This window comes from Eptatretus burgeri, chromosome 8 (assembly GCF_056783735.1).
Source record: "Eptatretus burgeri isolate ZD-2024b chromosome 8, Ebu_testis_v1, whole genome shotgun sequence".
Classification (NCBI taxonomy): Eukaryota; Metazoa; Chordata; class Myxini; order Myxiniformes; family Myxinidae; genus Eptatretus; species Eptatretus burgeri.
Window position 1 is genome coordinate 19504812 of NC_140968.1, and position 19449 is coordinate 19524260.

The following is a 19449-nucleotide window of genomic DNA, read 5'->3' on the forward strand; positions in this document are numbered from 1 at the left end:
TCACATTCTCTCAAGCAGGGCTTAGACCCATGTCGCAATAAAAGATCTTTATCTGAGGTCATCATTTACTTTTGTCGGTGTGTATATATGCATCAGGAAGAAGATAATTAGTTTCTGGTCATTTATTAGCTCCCTACCGGTTTCACCGGAGGGGACTATAGGTTTTCTGACTGTCCATCCATCCCACCTGTGGTTTTTCAGACTTCTTCCCCATATTCTTTAACATATTCAACTGAAACTTAGTACATGGCTTTATTTATGTTGCAGAACAAGTTCGAGTTTCAGGGTGTTTCATCAATTTTTCACAGAGTTATGCCGTTTTTCGACTTCGAAAATAACACATCGGGAGGGAACATGTATTGCAAAGTAATTCTTGCTCCTGCTGTTATATACTGCATATATATATATATATATATATATATATATATATATATATATATATATATATATATATATATATATATATATATTCCAAATATCTTGTGGGATTGTGAGTTGGACAGGAGAGCGTGATGGGTCATGAACTGCTCATGGTCACATATGTTTTCCGCATATCTTACAGGATTTTGAGTTGGACAGGCAACCGTGACGTGTGGAGAGGAAGTTTGATGGCTTGCAGTGGGGAAGGGATTGTCGCCTTTGGGTTGGTTGGGAGAGGGGGGCTTGAAGACTTGGGGTTTGGATGAAGAAGTTAAGGACTTTGTGTTTGTGAGCATAGAGTGAGTTGAAAACTTGGTCACATTTTACATTGCATGGAATTTTCACGGGTCCCTGGTCGTACTCCATGTCATAAGATAAAGGAAAGCCTGGTGTTGGCTCAGTGGTTAGGGTGGTGGCTTGGGATCCCAGGGTCCTGATTTCAAGCCCTGTTGGCCACTGAATTAATACACCAGGGGGTTGACTCAGCCTGTCATCCTTCTGAGGTCAGTGAAATGAGTACCAGTTCCAGTGTGTGTACTGGTAGAGGGGCAATGCATCAGCGACACAGTCGCGCTTCAAGAAATGATAGCTACCCCGGCAGCTAAGTTGCTATACGACCACCACCACCAGATAATGGAAGATGACTTGTAATACCAGCTATCAGTAAAAGTGACGCTATTTCTGCCACATGTCAATTTTGAAGTTTCGGTGACATTCACTTGCTCCATTATAAGGCCCGGTCACACCTTGACGTTTTAGCCAGCGATGGCAACGTATTAAAATGTATGTAAAACGCTGGCTTACGTTGAACTTTTGACGTTTTTTTTTAAAGATTCGGACGTATTCATAGCGACTTGGTCTTATGTATAACGCATTGGTAACGGACACAGAACGTTACGTTGTGTTATAGATAACTTATACCAACGAATGCTGAACCTGTTGTCGGCCTACACAACGGATGCCCAACGATAGTCTAACTTAGGCATAGCGCGTTGCACGCATCGCCGACGATGTCGTGACGTAGCCTATTAAAAGGCTGACGCACAACGATTCGAATCATAACTGCCGTAGAAATGGAAGTGTCAACATCGCGGTCACACCTTGGCGATCTTGCCAGCGTATGCCGACCTAAGAAAAATGTGTCTAAAACGTTGGGGCACGTCAAATACGGTATGAGTAAGTTTGGTATACGTGAGTACAACGCTAAAGTACGCTATCATACGTCGTAGTAAGTAGAGTACGTCAAGAAATTTTAAACATGTTCAAAATTTTATGACGTACTCGGCGTATGACACGTTCCGCATGCGATGGGGATAAGTTTTACACACGATATGTGGACGCTTACACACGTCCACAAAGGCTACTTATAAGCTACTCATAAGTCAAAACACGTCGCGGTAATGTCTTTTTTACGCGAAACTTATTTCTAACTTATGTCTGACGTGCTTTGAACCAATTCTTTACGTAGTCCCAACACACATCGACGTATGTAGACGTATTCCAATGACGTCTTCCGGTCGACAAAAAAAAATAAATGAACGTGTTTCTAGCTTACAACTGCCATATAAAGACGTGTTCCCAGCGGTTTTGGGAATTGGTATATAAAAATGCTGCTCATAAAAGGGGAACCCAACAGTGTTTTCGAGTCCTTTTTGAGTCGATGTCCATGTCAGCAGTATCAGTATCAGTATTAGTATTAGTATTAGTAGTAGTTTGTTCATGTTGGCAGTAGTAGGTGAGGGGGAGGGTGTGGGTTATGATGGATCGTCCTTGCGTTTAACAATTTAACGATTTAAATGATAAACTCAACGATTTAAATTGCTGCATCTCCACTATTGAAAGTAGACGCTTGCGCTCAACAATTGGATTTTTTTTACACTCAACGACTTTTAAACAGTACCACTTAGCTAAGCTAGTTTCATTGTTTACAATGAACGATTTAAATTGCTGTCACTCGCCTTTGTTTTTTGACGCTGGGGTTTTGAAATTTGAAGCGTTTCTTCTGAACGTGTTAAAACGCTCAAACTCGACTATTTTAAATAGATGCTGCCGATGGACAATTGGAATCATAGCCAAGCTAGACATCGAAGTGTGAACATCCTCGTCATGCCGAAGAAAAGTTTGAAGAATGCTGCAAATAAGTGTCCTGGCCGTGGCCGTGGACGCTGACGCAAGGACGATCCATTATACCGACGTCTTTCAGCCTATGAGTAACTTAAAAGTAACGTCTGTCGATGTGTGGCAACAATCGCGTAACGTGCCAACAACACGTTAATCGTAGGTTAGAAATAAGTTTCAGGTACGCTAAACATTACCTCGGCGTGTCTCAACTTATGATTAACTTACAAGTAGCATGTGTTGACGTCTGTCAACGATCGCAGACCGTGCATACAACTTGTGGCCAGCGTAGCGGAACGTGTGAGTCATACGCCGGCATACGTCGTGAAATTTCAAGCATGAAAAAATTTGAGGACAACCAAAAAGTACAACGTTTAAAGCCAACGTACAACGACGTATGGCAGTGTTTTTCAGCGTGCTCTCAATGTTATCAAAACTTACCCATAACGTATTCAACGTGTGCCAGCGTTTTAGAAAAAAAATTCAAAAATCGGCATACGTTGGCTAAAACGTCAAGGTGTGACCGGGCCTATAGTAAGATTCCACAAGGAAAGTCTTCATTTTATCGCCGGTCCTTTTAATAGCTACTTTCACTTACGTAACCTATATTTCAGTACCTTTTTCTCTTTTTATTGCAGAAGCCGAGAAGCGTACAGTATGAGCAGCGGGTAGAGATCAGCACAAGGTTTCTCTTGTCTTCTGGAGCAGCACTGAAAAGCAGAAGAACACAAAATATCAGGCTGAAAAAGATGCACAAGTGCTTTCAAAAAACATGGCGTATGACAGAGTTAGATATTTTGCAACATTGTGCTCCCAAACCTAGCACAGAAAGCAGCATGGAGCTCAAAGGCTGAGAAGGTGCATCAGCAGTGGTGGTGGATGGAGCAGATAGTTCAACTGCTACTTAGGAAATAGAAAGTGCTGATAACTCACATATCGATGAAATAAATCCTGAGGTTTATGGTAGCCTACGAGCTGAGCTGGATGAAGAAGTATAACCAGTGGATGGGCAGGCGGACATTATGGAACCACATCCAGAACCAGATGGGACCGTTAATGACATTGGTTGTGGCTTGAGCATCGATGGCAAGAGCTTGTCGACTACTCAGCAAAATAGGTGTAGATCTGCAGCACTGTGATGCCAAGTTGTTGAAACTGAAATCTTCACAACAGATTGTTGGAGATATCTGTTCTCCCAGGTGCAAACCCAGTCAGTACATTTGAATGACAGAATCGAAATGGGGAAGATGTCAAGCGTTCATGTTTGTGTTTTTCGCCAGCTGATGGAAGAGTCTGCTGCTGTGTTTGCAAACTCATGGCTGCAGCACGTACACAGTTTATCCATGGCGGAGTCTACGACTTGAAGCTTACAAGTAGTCAGCTGATTGAACAAGAAAGACCTCAAGATCACCTCAATGGTGTGGTGGCATTGGCATGCCGTGCCAAGGAAGTAGGGTGTATCGACTTGCATTTGTGTTCTAAATGATTTTTTAAAAAAGTCGTGCAGTGCTGTGAAGTCCGAATTGAAGCAGGTATGGACTATGGAGGAGTGAGAACTATTGTTATAAGATCATGGGATGACCGGTCAATCACTGCCCAGGGGCCTTCACAGTCCTAAATCTGGCGCTGATCAGTTGGAGGAGTGCTCAGCAAAATATAGGTCACATTCAATATGCTGTTCATGACAAACAAATGTCCAAATAATTTGAATAGTTGAGAAAAAAAGGTACATTTATACACTTAAAACTCTCACAATATTGTAAGTGTGCCTCATTTCTTGATCCATCTTCCATCCATCCCAAAGAACATCCTTGATTCCCGATAGTAACATCCACCTTCAACCGGGTAAATGTGCAAATTTCAGATGAGACAAGATGTAAAGCTGCTTGCTTACCTTATCTTGTTGGCACCTTTGATATAGCGTTGCTTTAAAGCTCTACTTTTTGATTTCTCTGTTACAATTACATCACACCTTTATCTCCCCACATTAAGCCTTTACAAAGTGTAGACCTTCATCTTTTAACTCCTGACGATAATGCAATCAACGACACCTTGGTATCTGTGTCTTTTCAGGTCAATCGCTGTGACAAGGTACTAATGAAGATGCAACTCAAACTGTTGACCTTTTGATTACATAGAAGATGCCATTACTGAGCAGAACCATGCTGCACACACTCAAAGCATGACAATAATATATGCAACTGGAAGGGCACTCGGGAGAGCGCATACCTCCGCCATACAATGCCTGATCCACAAGAACATACCGGGCCCAAACCATTTTTGAAATATCATGTTATATATCCTTTTTGGCCCTATCTCTCAATGGTGAAGAATCACTTATAAAATTATCAGATCCGGATTCGGATCTTCATTAAAATTGAATAAATTCTTCCCTGTCAAACACCAAACCTGTCCACCAAGTTTCATCTAGATCCGTCCACAACTTTTTGAGATATCCTGGACACAAACAAACAGACAGAAATGTGTCAAAACATAACCTCCTTCACCTTCGGTTGTGGAGGTAATAACAAGGAGAAAAAGACATAAAATGTCATCACCCCCGTGGTTTTCGTAATTTTGCTGTTCGGATTTCAAAAGGCTAACCCATATTTACAAGATTTATGTGTTTGCGCAACTGACTTGATCGGTCATGTGACATACAGGAATATTTGTGACATTTGTGACATGTGACATTTGCCAAATTTGAACAAAATCGGAGCATGCATGTCCGAGAAATGGTTGGGGACACCTTTAAGTAACAAAATGGCAACCAGTCGTCTATCTTGGATCTGATCTCAAAAATAAATGATTTTTTTTTTATGTAAGACATCATTTGTTATCTGTGTTTTAAGTTTGAACAAGATCGGTAAATGCATGTCCAAGAAATGGTTGAGGACGTGTTCAACATCGGGGGTTTTTTTACAACTAAAATGGCTGCCAGTTGGCCATCTTCGATCGCATCGCGAAACAAAATGATGTGCACATCTCTACCATCACGTGTTGTCTTTGTGCTAAGTACAAAACCTCGGTCAATACAGTACATGTCTGGGATATGGTTGCGGATGCACGCACGAACGGACACAAAAATCTAGATCAAATCCATAAGCGCCGTTTCGGACTAAGTCCAACGGGGGCTAATAACTCATGAACTTAGTCTTGAATGGCACTCAAAACTTGTTTGGTAACCAAATATTTTTGCTCTTCCTTGAGCCTCGATTATGCACTTCAAACCATCAAATCTATTAGTATCACTGGCAGAAGTTATTTGAAACTTAACATTGTGTCAGCCCAAATAATACTCTTGTACAAGATATAGAGCCAAGGAAAATATATAATTTTATTGATGATCATGGGACTTAACATCCACTCAAATGCAGGATAGCATCCTCAATGTAGGATCTTGTATGCGTACAACAGGATAACATTTTCCAGCAAAGCTAACTTTCTTACAGAGAATATACAGTGTTAAAGAAAGTATGTTCCCAGTGAGTTCAGGAACTCGCATAAACCAGACAGGCAAAGGCAAAACAAGCAACGTGCTGAGACGGACTGTAAAAACCTATATCTACTCTCAGGGCAATGGCATCGACCATGTGTCTAACATCAAAAGACATCATTAATCCCACATTCCTCTCGCCAGCCACATAGGCTGGTAGGATAGCCCAAAGGTGTGTGCACTGGCCTCTGAGCTGTCAAGCCTGGGTTTATATCTGGACCCAGCTATAAACTGTCACCCTGGTGATTCTCTTGTTGGCCGAAGCATCGATGTGTACCTCGGCCAAAGAAGAATGCTGGACTGGATGTCTTGTTTGCGAGAATTAGTTGGTGGATGTTGTACATCTCGGGGTGCCCTTCACAAAGAGTAGGCTAATTATACGTCTAGCAGCCTCAACAAATTATAAATTCCTGTCAACTTCAGTCAAACCTCTGACCTGGCCACCCAGTGAGTGAAAGACATGCCAAAAACGTTGCCCGGCCAACCCCAAAAGAAAGTAAATAAGTGGGGTCGTTAAAGTTCAACATGTAGTAGTTGTCGTGGTAGTGTCTCAGGAGTTGAATGTGAGAGCTAGTCCAACAAGATTGTGTAAATGTAGTACACAATTCCCTTTCAGCCTGTCTAATCTTGGTTCAATTCCTGATTGGACCGTAAACTGTTCAAATGCTGCTTCACAGGAAGGGTGTTCCATCACAAAATGAGCCATATCCCTTGGATGGACGTCAAGCTGGGTTTTCACTAACATTGGTTGGTGGACATTTAAGATTGCATTGTATGTCATGAAGAAGTGGAAGTTATCACCAGCACCCTGAACAAGTTTTAAATACCTGTGAAAATCATCTCCCCTCGAATGTCAGGCCTCACCAGCTGGTTCGGCGAAAAGCGTTCTCTTGCCGACCTCACAAAATGGTAGGAATCATTGGGGCCTGTAAATAATTATCGTTCATATGTTCGTGTTTGTGTGTCATCTTCTACCCAGAAGGTTGACAACAATGTATCTCCAACTCGGTCTGTCCTGAACTGCTCTGACACATCCCACTTGGGTCAATTGCGTTCAGTCCGTTATCTCTGTCAGCCATTTTCTTCTCTGCCATCCTCTCCAACGTTTTCTATCGATCTTCCCATCCAATAAGTGTCTCTCTCTACCATTTCCTCTAATGATATGACCAGAGTGTTGTATCTTTCTCTCTGATATTCTGCACTCATTTTCTCTTTACTACAGCCATTTCTTCAGCCTCATGAGTCTTCCAGTTTGTGTAGGATATGCAGAACATCCTCCTATATGTCCACATCTCCAATGCATTCTGATTATCACTCGTCTCTTTATTTGTTGTCCAAGTCTCCGCTGCATAAAATAAAGATAGCAAAATGGAGCCTCAACATTCTTTTCATAACATCCTGGTTGTTTCCTTTATGTCAACACAACCTTCATTCTAGCAAGGCAAGTCTTTGCTATTTCAATTCTCCTTCGATCTCACTATCACGTCTCCCATCATCTGATAAATCTGTCCAAGGTACGTGAAGCTTTTCACTTGTTCCTGGACTTATCCATCCTCTTCAATTTTCAGAACCAGGGTTAGTTCTCTGCTTATCACCACTGTCATGGTCTTCTTCACATTCATGCTTAATCCATATTCCTCACTCCTTACTTTCACTTTATTGACCACAAGCAAAGGTATCCGACATTGTGGGGCAATACTGGGTCTCCCCTCTCACCCTACACCTTCCATCCGGATTCCCATCCCACCCTTCCTATCCCTCATCCCACCCCTCCCCCTCCCTCCTCCCACACACCCACCCTCCTTCCAGACACTGACCCACAAGTTCCCTTCCCTCCTCCCACCTTCTTGTTCCACACCCCCTCCCTCCACCCTTCCCACCCCTTCCTCTCCCTCCCTCCTCCCACCACACCCCTTCCCCTCACACCCTACTCCACACCTTCCCCTGCCTTCTCCCACACCACCCCACCTCCCTCCAGACTCCCACCACTTCCCCATGACAGGAAGTGGCACATGTGTTCATAAGTTATGATTTGTAAGAAAATGACTGTTTAAGACAATGTGTGCAAAAATTAAAAACCTCACCGGTGTCCAAAGGAAATGCTTCAGTTTGGCACTTATAACATGAAATAGGCAAAGCCGAGAAACAAACAAAACCCGAGAGAATTATCCATAGAACACTTTAGAATTACCCTTGAGAATCACCCTCTAGAATTACCCTCTATAATTACCTTTACACCCACGAGAACCCATTTGAATCACCAATTAGAACTTCCCTTTCAGAATTAGCCTTTAGAATCACCCTTTAGAATCACCCTTTATAATTACCGTTTAGAATCACTCTTTTATAATTACTCTTTAGAATTAACCTTTTAGAATTACCCTTGATAATTATTACCGTTTAGAATCACCCTTTTAAATTACCCTTTAGAATTACCCTTTTAAATTACCCTTGTAAATTACCCTTTTAAATTACCCTTTAGAATTTCCCTTTAGAATTACCCTTTAGAGTTTAGAATCACCCTTGAGAATTAACCTTGAGAATTACCCTTTAGAATTACCCTTTTAAATTACCCTTTAGAATTACCCTTTAGAATTACCCTTTTGAATTACCCTTTAGAATTACCCTTTTAAATTACCCTTTAGAATTACCCTTTTAAATTACCCTTTAGAATTTCCCTTTACAATTACCCTTTTAAATTACCCTTTAGAATTACCCTTTAGAATTAACCTTGAGAATTACCCTTTGGAATTACCCTTTTAAATTATCCTTTGGAATTACCCTTTTAAATTATCCTTTGGAATTACCCTTTTAAATTATCCTTTGGAATTACCCTTTTAAATTACCCTTTCGAATTACCCTCTAAAATTACCCTTTAGAATAACCCTTTTAAATTACCCTTCAGAATTAACCTGGAGAATTACCCTTTTAAATTACCCTATTAAATTACCCTTTAGAATTACCCTTTAGAATCACCCTTTAGAATTAACCTTGAGAATTACCCTTCAGAATTACCTTTTCGAACCATTTACAATTGCCCTTTCGAACCCATTGGAATTACTAGTGGATCCGTTGGTCCATTTGATCAATTTTTCATTGCTCTTCAAGGCCTTGTTGCATACCTGCTCACTGTACTGTTTGATAATTGGTTTGCCTTTCACCAAGCCCAGGTGTGCTTGGGCTGGGTTGATTTTATACGTTCTTTGTTTTTATTATTGCCAAATGAAACTACTATTATTATTGTTATTAATATTATTTGTATTAATAAATATATGGTTTTTTACAATGTTATCTTTTTTAAATTATCATTTATTTTATAAATACAATGCCATGCCACAGAAGGACCTACTAATCTGCCATATACACCTTAACATGGCGTGCATTTAAAACATGGGAATTCTTCTGGGTTCCTTGTAGTTAATTAGCCGAATCAACATAGGAGATCATGATGATCATTCTGGTGCATCAAACTCCACATAACAATGCTCCAGTAGAACTCCCCAAAAAACATATCTATCTCTATCTCTCTCTCTCTCTCTCTCTCTCTCTCTCTCTCTCTCTCTCTCTCTCTCTCTCTCTCTCTCTCTCTCTCTCTCTCTCTCTCTCTCTCTCTCTCTCTCTCTCTCTCTCTCTCTCTCTCTCTCTCTCTCTCTCTCTCTCTCTCTCTCTCTCTCTCTCTCTCTCTCTCTCTCTCTCTCTCTTTCTCTTTCTCTTCTCTTTCTCTTTCTCTTTCTCTTTCTCTTTCTCTTTCTCTTTCTCTTTCTCTTTCTCTTTCTCTTTCTCTTTCTCTTTCTCTTTCTCTTTCTCTTTCTCTTTTCTTTTTCTTTTTCTTTTTCTTTTCTTTTTCTTTTTCTTTCTCTTTCTCTCTTCGGGGTTGTGTGGGTCTTCGGAGTCTTTTGTGTCCTCTGGGTCTTGTGGGTTTTCGGAGTCTTGTGGGTCTTCAGAGTCTTTTATGTCCTCTGGGTCTTTTTGGTCCTCGGGGACTTGGGGGTCTTCTGGAGTTTCGAGAACTTTCGCGTCTTCTGGATCTTTTGGGTCCTTGGAGTCTGTTGGGCCCTCTGGGTCTTTTTGAACATTCTCTGACTTTTGGTTTCTTTGGGATCTTAATAAACACTGACTGCAAAAGATCCTCAGGTACGAATCCTGTTTGATAATTTTTGTTGCAGAGGTCTGTCAGTATCCCCATGTGAACATCATCCTCAAGTCCGAACATAGCTCAAGTCCGAACTTTCAAACCTCTCTCCCTCCTCAAAATACTGGTAGCATCTAATCAAATCTGTTTCTGGTGTATGTTCCCCCTCCATCCCTCCCTTACTTCAAATGGCCGCATTGCTAATACCGCATGTGAAAAGGCTGAATGCCTAAACTCGGTGTTTGCAGCTAAATCTTGTGTCCAAAACTCATCACTTTCTCTACCCACCTTACCCAGTCGCACCCAACTGTCCCTGGACTCTGTGTCCTTTTCTCCTGACAAGGTGGAGAGCTTGCTTTCAAACCTCGACTCAGATTCTGCAACCGGTGCAGACGGCATTGGCCCACGTGTCCTCAAAGCCTGCTCTTCTGCTCTTGCTCACCCTCTCTCTGTTCTATTCACCCTCTCATTTGCTCAAGGTCATCTGCCATCTGCTTGGTAATCAGCACACATCATTGCCTTGCATAAAAAGGTGAAAAAATAGATCCCTGCAACTACAGACCAATCAGCCTTCTCCCAATCATCAGCAAGGTTCTGGAATCCATCATCGCTTCAGACATTAAATCCTTCCTCTTCTCCAATGGCTTGATTTCCGATCTTCAATTTGGTTTCAGACCAGGTCACTCTACCCTGGATATGCTGCTTCTGCTGTCCCAACAATGGATGGAGGTACTCAATGCCAGACATCAGAGCCATATCCCGAGATATATCGCGTGCTTTTGACATGGTCTGGCACCCTGCCCTGCTCACCAAACTCTCTTCCCATGATATCCAAGGCCATCTCCACTCATGGCTCGCAGACTTCCTCTCCTGTCGCAGTCAACGTGTGGCCCAAAATGGAGTTCTTTCATCCCCTCTTCCTGTCCAGGCTGGAGTTTCTCAAGGTAGCATTCTGGGCCCTCTTCTTTTTCTGGTTTTCATCAATGATCTCTCTGACTCTCTGGAAAATCCTCTTTATCTCTTTGCTGATGACTCCACCCTCTGCCATACCATCTGTCATCCCTCAGACCGGCATGCAGCAGCTTCTTCGCTCACTGCAGATCTGGATAAAATCACAAACTGGTCCAACAAGTGGAACATGTCTTTCAATCCGGACAAATCTCACACTTTTACTATGTCTCTCTAGAAGGACCCCCCCCCCCCCGCCCCCACCCCCATCTACCTTCTCAACAATCCTCTGGAAGAAGTCCTTTGTTTCAAGCTTCTGGGTCTCACGATCTGCCATGACCTTTCCTGGGAAAGGCACATTTCAAACCTCACCTCCAAAGCCAGTCGCCGACTGGGAATCCTCCGTCGTGCAAAGTCCTTATTCGGCCCACCTGAGCTCCTGACCACTTACAAAGCTTTCGTCCGCAGCCTGATGGAGTACTGCTCTCCCCTCTAGGCTAGTGCTCCTGCCTCCCACCTTTCTCGGCTTCACGCTGTGGAAACCAAAGCATTTTGGATCATTGGCATCTCCCGTGATGAGGCTGTCTTCGGGCCTCTCACCGTAGGCTGGTCGGTGGTCTTTCAGTCTTCTACCGTCTCCTCTCCAGCCTCACGCCCCCCCCCCCTTGCTCTCTCTGCGATTTGTCCCCACCACATTTCCGCAGGGCGCTCAAGGTCCGCCAACAACCCCGTTCTGGTAAAACTACCAAAATCACAAATTACTGCTCACCTTTACTCTTTCATTCCTCTTTTTCCCGACTTTGGGATAAACTCCCTCACTCTATTCAATCCCATTCTTCCCTCCAGGCCTTCAAAACAGCTGTTCACCACCACCTCTTATCATCCCCCATCCAAATCCTCCATCTTTTCTACCCCCGATAATCCACTCAAGCCCACCTCCTTCAAATTCCCTGCTTTCCTTCCTGAAAGTCCGTGTAATGTCCATCTTGTATTCCCCATGTTCTCCGTCCCATCCCTCTCCCTTCCACAGATCTCCTAATGTCTCTGTTCCCCACTGTTTTGTCCCGCCCCTTTTGTCTCATGCCCCCCTTGCTGTGCATTGTGCGTGAGCTCTCATACGAGCCTCGACAAGGTATACAAAAAAAATTATATCCTGGCCTTTCAGACTTTATTTTGGTATCTCATCAATTCGGATGCTTTCCTTTCAACTTTTTGATCACTGCACTGACTTCTGCCTGAATTATCTCTGGTCTTTCTCTTCTCTCTGATGATGCTCTTCCATCTCTGACTTCATCATCATACAGTTGGACTGTGAGGATGGCCTGGAGGTATGCACACTTGCCATTAAGCTGTCTAGCCTGTGCTGGGCTGTCTTGATGACCTGAAGGTAGGCACACTTACCTCTTAGCTGCCTTGCCCGGATTCGAATCCTGACCCAACTATAAAATGTCATCCCGGTGTTTCACAGGCAGGGGGGTTCATTAATGTGTGTACCGTCCCTCGGATGGACGTTAAACTTGAAGTCCCATCTATCAGCATGAGTTGGTGGACGTTAAAGATCACACGGTGTCGTTTGCAAAGAGTAGGCGAGCTATCGCTGGCACCCCGAACAAGTTACAAATTCCTGCCCTAACCTACAGAGGGCACTGCATGAGTGGCACAGTCACATCGTCAGAACATTGATAATTCCCCACAGCCTTGTGCTGAATACGAACGAAGAAGAACTAGAAGCTCATACAGTTCTCTGATGTACTCCACTCATCGTTTCTCTGCATAGTTTTATTTTTTGATGTTTTCAGAGTTTTGCCCTTTTTTGGACTTAGAATACGTCACATCATTAGGGGACATGTATTGCAAAGCAAGTATCGCTCTTGTTGTTCTTTTCCTGTTTCCTTTTCTCAACATACCTGGAATTCTCTCTCTCTCTCTCTCTCTCTCTCTCTCTCTCTCTCTCTCTCTCTCTCTCTCTCTCTCTCTCTCTCTCTCTCTCTCTCTCTCTCTCTCTCTCTCTCTCTCTCTCTCTCTCTCTCTCTCTCTCTCTCTCTCTCTCTCTCTCTCTGTCTCTCTCTCTCTCTCTCTCACTCTCACTCTCACTCTCACTCTCACTCTCTCACTCTCTCACTCTCTCACTCTCTCACTCTCTCACTCTCTCACTCTCTCACTCTCTCACTCTCTCACTCTCTCACTCTCTCACTCTCTCACTCTCTCACTCTCTCACTCTCTCACTCTCTCACTCTCTCACTCTCTCACTCTCTCACTCTCTCACTCTCTCACATCATTCACTCATGATGTTTCCTCCTTTATTTCTGAGTCACGACCTCAGTCACTGCTTGTTTCATCCTCACTCAGATCTTGGCCGGTCACTTCTTCAAGTAAAGCTTCATACTTGTTAATAACTTCCATGGCATATTTCTTCTTCACATTCTTCTTTACAAAGAAGTTGTAGTACAGGTAACGAATAGTCCCAAGTGGGACAGATGCTCGTCTCCCGATGGAGGGTGGTCGGAGTCGGGTTGCATTTCATGATAGAGTCTTTGGGTCTTAGCGCTGTAAAGGGTCTCAATGGTCTTCAGGGTCTTTCGGATATTAGGATTCAAATGATCTTGGGGTTCTAGTGGGTCTTTGGGGTATTAAGGGTCATATGGTTCTAAAGGGTCTAAAGGATTTTAGAGGTCTTAAGGGTCTCAGGGGTCTTAAGTTTCTGAAAGGTCTTTGGGGTCATGGGGTTCTAAAGGATCTTCAGGAGTCAAAAGGGGTCCAGAAAGTCTTAAAAAGGAAAGGAAGAAAAGAACTGTCCCCTCCCCCCCCCCAACTCTTTGTCTTCCCCTCCCCCTTTCTTTCCCGTTCTTCAAAGCAAAAGGGCATTCATCTGTTGGCCCCTCTGGGTCTGTTGGCCCCCCTGGGTCTGTTAGGCCCTCTGGGTCTGTTGGGCCCTCTGAGACTGTTGAATTGAAATGAGAGGTTAAAATTTTAACCTCTTGATTAAAAAAAAATCAAGAGGTTAAAATTGAAATGAGATTGAATTAAATAATGATTAAGATGTAATTAAATTAAGAGGATTAAGAAGTTAAAATTAAATAACCAGGAAACACCGATGACGTCACAATATGTGCTGGACATACAAAGATAAATTACATTTTGAGTTGATTAGTTAATTATCTCACTACATGGATGGAAATAAAATAAAAGTGCTCCTCGAGTTTTTGTGAAGCCACATCATGAATCATCATGTCCAATTTCAGAACGATGTTGAGCTGCCCCGGAGGAGTCGGAAAAACGAAAAAATGTTAATGGAGCCACTGACTGCCTGAAGAACGACATGGTTATGGTTTTCACAGGTGCTCTCAAATTTTTCATTTACCAGGTAGAAAGTGGCATATTCTTGTTTGAAATCATATTTTAATGTTGTATTTGAAAAAGTTGAAAATCTTACAGTGGGGATGCCTAATGCATTTTTCGTGACCCCACAGATTTTGTTTAAGGGGCCTTGGACAGTCGTACAGTACGGTATCTGACTTTCTCGTACAACCTGACCCTTTGCAGAAGGCTGGCAAGGAGAGAGTGAGGTTGAACTGCTGACCAGCCTGTTGCCTCTGTTATTCCCTTAGGAGATGGGCATTAAGTGACATGTTTAACAGCTGTAGGAGTTTACAAGCAAGATTGCATAAATGCATTGGATCCCAGAAGGTTGATGTGCGAATAAGAGTGTGCTGATGTTCCAGTGGAAACTTTAGGACAGGAAGACATTGAAAGCAGGCAGCGCAACACCATCTCATGTCATCCCTCATCCTTACCCTACCATCCTTATTACCCCCAATTTAACCTCCCTAACCCAACACTCTTACTTGCAGGTTCCAGTGTTTTCTTCCCTGTTTTTCTATCTCCCATTTTTCCTGTTCGTTCATTCCCTTGCATATGTCCAAGGGTTGCTCCGGTGACGTACTCTTAAGTCCATGCCCTCCATCACCTTGTTCTTCCATGAGTCTCGATGTTGTAGAGAAAAAAAGGTAAAAATGTGTCTCAGTCAAAGGAAACCTTGAAATAACCCCATTTTTAGAACTCCACAAAATAAATAAATCTCACAAACAACTAATCCCTTACTACCAAAATCTCCTGGCACAACAATAAGTTGATGATGGTTTGACCTTCAGGTGGAGTAACGACATCATGTTTTCTTTGCTGGCCTTCTGGACAGATGGAACGAATCCATTTTCTTCCGCAATTAAAGAGCGTTTCAGCAGGTTACGAGCTTACTTGGCAATCAAGGACATAGTTATATGAAGCATACGGACATAATTAGAAGCGATGTGAAATTTTACAGCATCCATTAAAATATTTCCATTTGCACAACAGCATATCGTCGAGCTGTGTCAAAGGTGATGTACCATCCCGAACAGCTCGGGTAGCTGCCAGGCAGAACGGACAAGAATTCGGGCGCAGAAAAATTGACCGAGCAATGAGATGACGCAAGAATGCCATGCAGCTCTCTTGAAACCATGCCCATTCTATTAAAAGCTATCTCCCAGAGAGAACTATTTTGCTTACTGAGCTGGAACTAGTTGAGAAACCACTTTAGCTGACCAAAATGTTAGCGTCATTCATCTTGATTATGACGCCGGACCTAATCCAGTGAACTGTGGGTACTACTGCCAGGGTGACTAACCAGAAGCGTTGTTGGCTACCTGTGGAGTTTTGTGTTGCTGCAGCTCCCCAGGAAGTTCATTCCTTGTTTACCTTGCCCCTGCAGGAGGAGATCCCCCCCCCCCCAGCCAGGAGAAAAAGCAACAGGTGGTCAATGTTGAGTGTCAGTTATCATCAAAACAGTTTGTTGCAATTATTTAATTAATATAAGTGGGAGATGAAAAGTTCGAGAAGCTTTCAGAGGAGAGCGTTATCTGATGGAAGATTCTCTCCTGATCTTAAAGAAAATAAATTGGGATCTTATACGGAAGAGTTTATGAAAGTTAAAACATTTTGTTACATTAATTGCTGAAGGAACCCTATGTAAACCAATAGAAGTTTAAAAACAGGCCATCTTTCTGTTTCTAAGATACAATTTAAAGTTTCAAATAGGCCAAATGTATCAAAGGCCAATTTCATTCGAAGAACCAAACAATCTAACCACCAAATTTGTGTTAGGCAATTTGGAGACTAGCTGCGAGTTGTGCTGGGCATTGGTTGTTGCGAGATTACCTGCAGGATTGCCATGTCGCTAAACCGGAGTCGCTCGTAAATCAAAGCATATGGATGATGGCTCCCAGCTGTGGCCCTCAAGCTCAGCTCAACTCTGTTCGAATGGTCCTGAAGCAAGGTTTGTGACACTTTCTTATTTTATTTTTTCATTTCTCATCACCTGCAATATTGCAGCGGAGGAGGGTGATGTCATGTTGAAAAGTGAGAAAACACTGACTTGTTGGCTACTGTCGCTTGTCTTGCCCGACACTTGTCTTTGAAGGCCCTCAAAAGGCCGTGATTTAGTTCTTCCTGGCATGCGAACCGGCATTTTGACTTGTTCTCTTCAAGAATATGTTATTTGTTCAGGCGTTTAATCGCTCTCGGGCATTATGTACGCGGCCTTGAAAACAGTACTTCGACGTTTAGTCCTCCAAAAGACAAATCCACCCACCTCAGACACCCTGCTTCTTTTTTTGCATGCAACCATGATTCACGAGCCTTAGCCTGGTAACTAAGGGTCCCCTTAAAAATCTCCAGGATGCTGACTTCTCCAAGGAACAAACAGGTAAAATGAAAGCAAAGGCATGTAATTCACTCGTCCTCTGCTGTGGGTGCCATTAATCTCATGCAAGCAGCGAACAGCACACAACAGAACCGATTTCTCATGCTCGTACTTCATTTCCTCACCGTAGTCTTTTCCTTTTTTTCTTTTTCTCATTTCCTTGCATATCTGGCAACACATTCTATCTACTTAATGCCCCCCCCCCTTGTGTATTACCATTGGGGTTCACAATATTGCTCGGGTAATAAGGCTTGGTAAGAAACATTGTGACTGACTTTCACCTCCAGGGTCACCTGCATCACCCATGAGAGTGTCCCATTTTCTGGCTGGTTTTGACCACGCTGCCTTGATGGAGGCAATTTCCGCAGTGAACCAAATCTCGATGGAACACGGCCAGACATAGGCAGCTATGTCTGTTTCACTCAATTCTATGTGTCAGAACCGACTGAAAATTAGAGATTCAAACCACAGGCTGTGGAATAACATCCTTGCTAAGCCTAGTTATAAGTGTTACAGCATTGCTTAATATGTTGATTGCACAAGTTATTTGGCAAATGTAATGTTGAGGCAGGAAAAAGTGGGGTTTCAAAATTGCTGTGATGTAATACAGATGGATCCATGGATGTAGAGCTTTCTCCTCGTATTTGGTCACTTTTCAATCCCAACTAAACTCGATATCGAAACTCAATATACAAACAGTGCAGCCTTCCCCAATCACTCAGATATGATTTGCAGCACTGTGTATTCCTGAATTTGACGGACAAATGAAATACCGAGGTTTATTCATCTGTTCAATGTTCTTATGGTTCTTACTTATTGCATAGACATTCTTCTTCTACACATGGATATCAACATTAATATTCTTCTTTGAATATTACGGTGAATACTCTGTCGTTGCCTCGACATCATATTGTTTTTGCTACTGCCGTCGGTCCTGCCAAGGCACTTTTGGCCCACTGCCGAAAGCGCTGCTCATTGTACAGGCCCAAGATGAGAAAATGGCTGATTGGCAGCAAGATATTCATTTGACATTACATATTTTGTGCTCCCTGTCGATTTGTGGTCAACATTTACCAATCTTGTGACTGTCTCTCTGCAATTTGCTTTTTAATAATGCTTATCTGCAAACCTTACATGCCGCTACTCAGGTCAGGTATGGGAGCATGCGACTAGACCAGCCTGGTCAGAGCAGCCGATAACCTTAGGTGTCATTTCCCTGGTCTCTGTTTATGCTCCGACTGAGGCGAGTGATCTCACCGTGAAGGATGCATTCTATGCCACGCTCGAGTCTGTGGTTGATCAGTGCCCCAGACGAGATACACTTCTAGTCTTGGGGGATTTCAATGCATCGACTGGAACTGATAGGGATGGTTATGAGATGTGTGTTGGTCTCCATGGGTCAGGAACTATGAACCAGAATAGCACTAAGTTCCTTGACTTTGCAAGAAGTCATGGACTTAGGGTGGCTGGTTCATGGTTTCAGCACCCACAAGCTCATCGCTGGACTTGGTATTCCAACGCTGGCGGTGTGGCAAAGGAGATTGACCATGTCCTCATTGATGGTCGCTGGAGGATGATCCAGAACTGCAGGGTCTACCGGAGTGCTCAGTTCCTCAATACTGACCACAGGCTTGTTGTAGCAACTCTAAAGCTGCACCTTAAATCCTGGAGAATGGTACCATCCCAGTCAAGGCTGGATGTTGGCAAGCTCAGGGATGAGAGAGTAGCTGAGGAGTTTGCGAACAGGCTGAGTGGACACGGGGGGGGGGGGGGTCTGGGTGCTTTGGGGGGTCCTGAAGAGTTGTGGAGTGCCTTCAAGACCACCATCCTTGATGTTGCCGGTGGATGTCTTGGAACTCACCGCAGGGCAAAGAAGAATTTTGTCTCTCAAGGGACACTGGATACCATTGACCAGAGTCGCAGGGCCAGGCTGAATGGCAGTGCTGAGCTGTTCAGGGAGCTGAGGCGTAAAACTGTACGTGCACTGAGGGTGGACAAGGAGGCCCATGTGCGAGGAATCTGTGAGGGGGTAGAGCATCACCTGTGAACAGGTGATTCTCGTCCCGCTTACAGGGGAATTCGCGCATTGCGTTCATCCAAGCGCATCCCTCTGAGCACTACAGTTAGAGCAGAGAGTGGTAGGCTCTTGACAGAGGAGTCTGAAGTGAAGGCCCGCTGGGCCTGTACTTTGAGCAGTTGTACCAGGCTGATCCCCCAGCTGTCGAGTTGGCCGTCAAGGGTGTTACAATCCCTGTTGCTGACCCTCAAATCAACTGTGGTCCACCTTCGCTTGTGGAAACACGGGCTGCGGTGAACCAGTCGAAACGGGGCAAAGCTCCAGGGATCTGTGGCATCCATGCTGAACTTCTCAAGGCTGGTGGAAATACTGCACTCGTGTCTTTGCATGCAGTTTTGTGCTCTGCCTGGAACACAGGCATCATCCCAACTGATTGGAAGAGGGGCCTTGTTGTTCTTCTCTGGAAAGGGAAGGGTGATCGCCAAGACTGCAACAACGACCGAGGGGTGACGCTGCTCTCAGTGCCGGGCAAGGTCTTTGCTCGGATAATTCTTGATAGGGTTCGCCACCATCTGCTTGAG

At 43.6% G+C, this 19449-nt stretch overlaps 1 long non-coding RNA gene across 1 annotated transcript in view; it reads left to right on the top strand.

Annotated features, from left to right (window-relative positions):
- The window catches only part of LOC147021250 (uncharacterized), a 42978-nt gene that overhangs the window by 11140 nt on the left and 12389 nt on the right, over nt 1-19449 (top strand). Inside the window, exon 2 of the long non-coding RNA XR_015060728.1 lies at nt 14357-14452. This is a non-coding gene — a long non-coding RNA (uncharacterized LOC147021250). The remainder of the gene's footprint in view (nt 1-14356; nt 14453-19449) is intronic.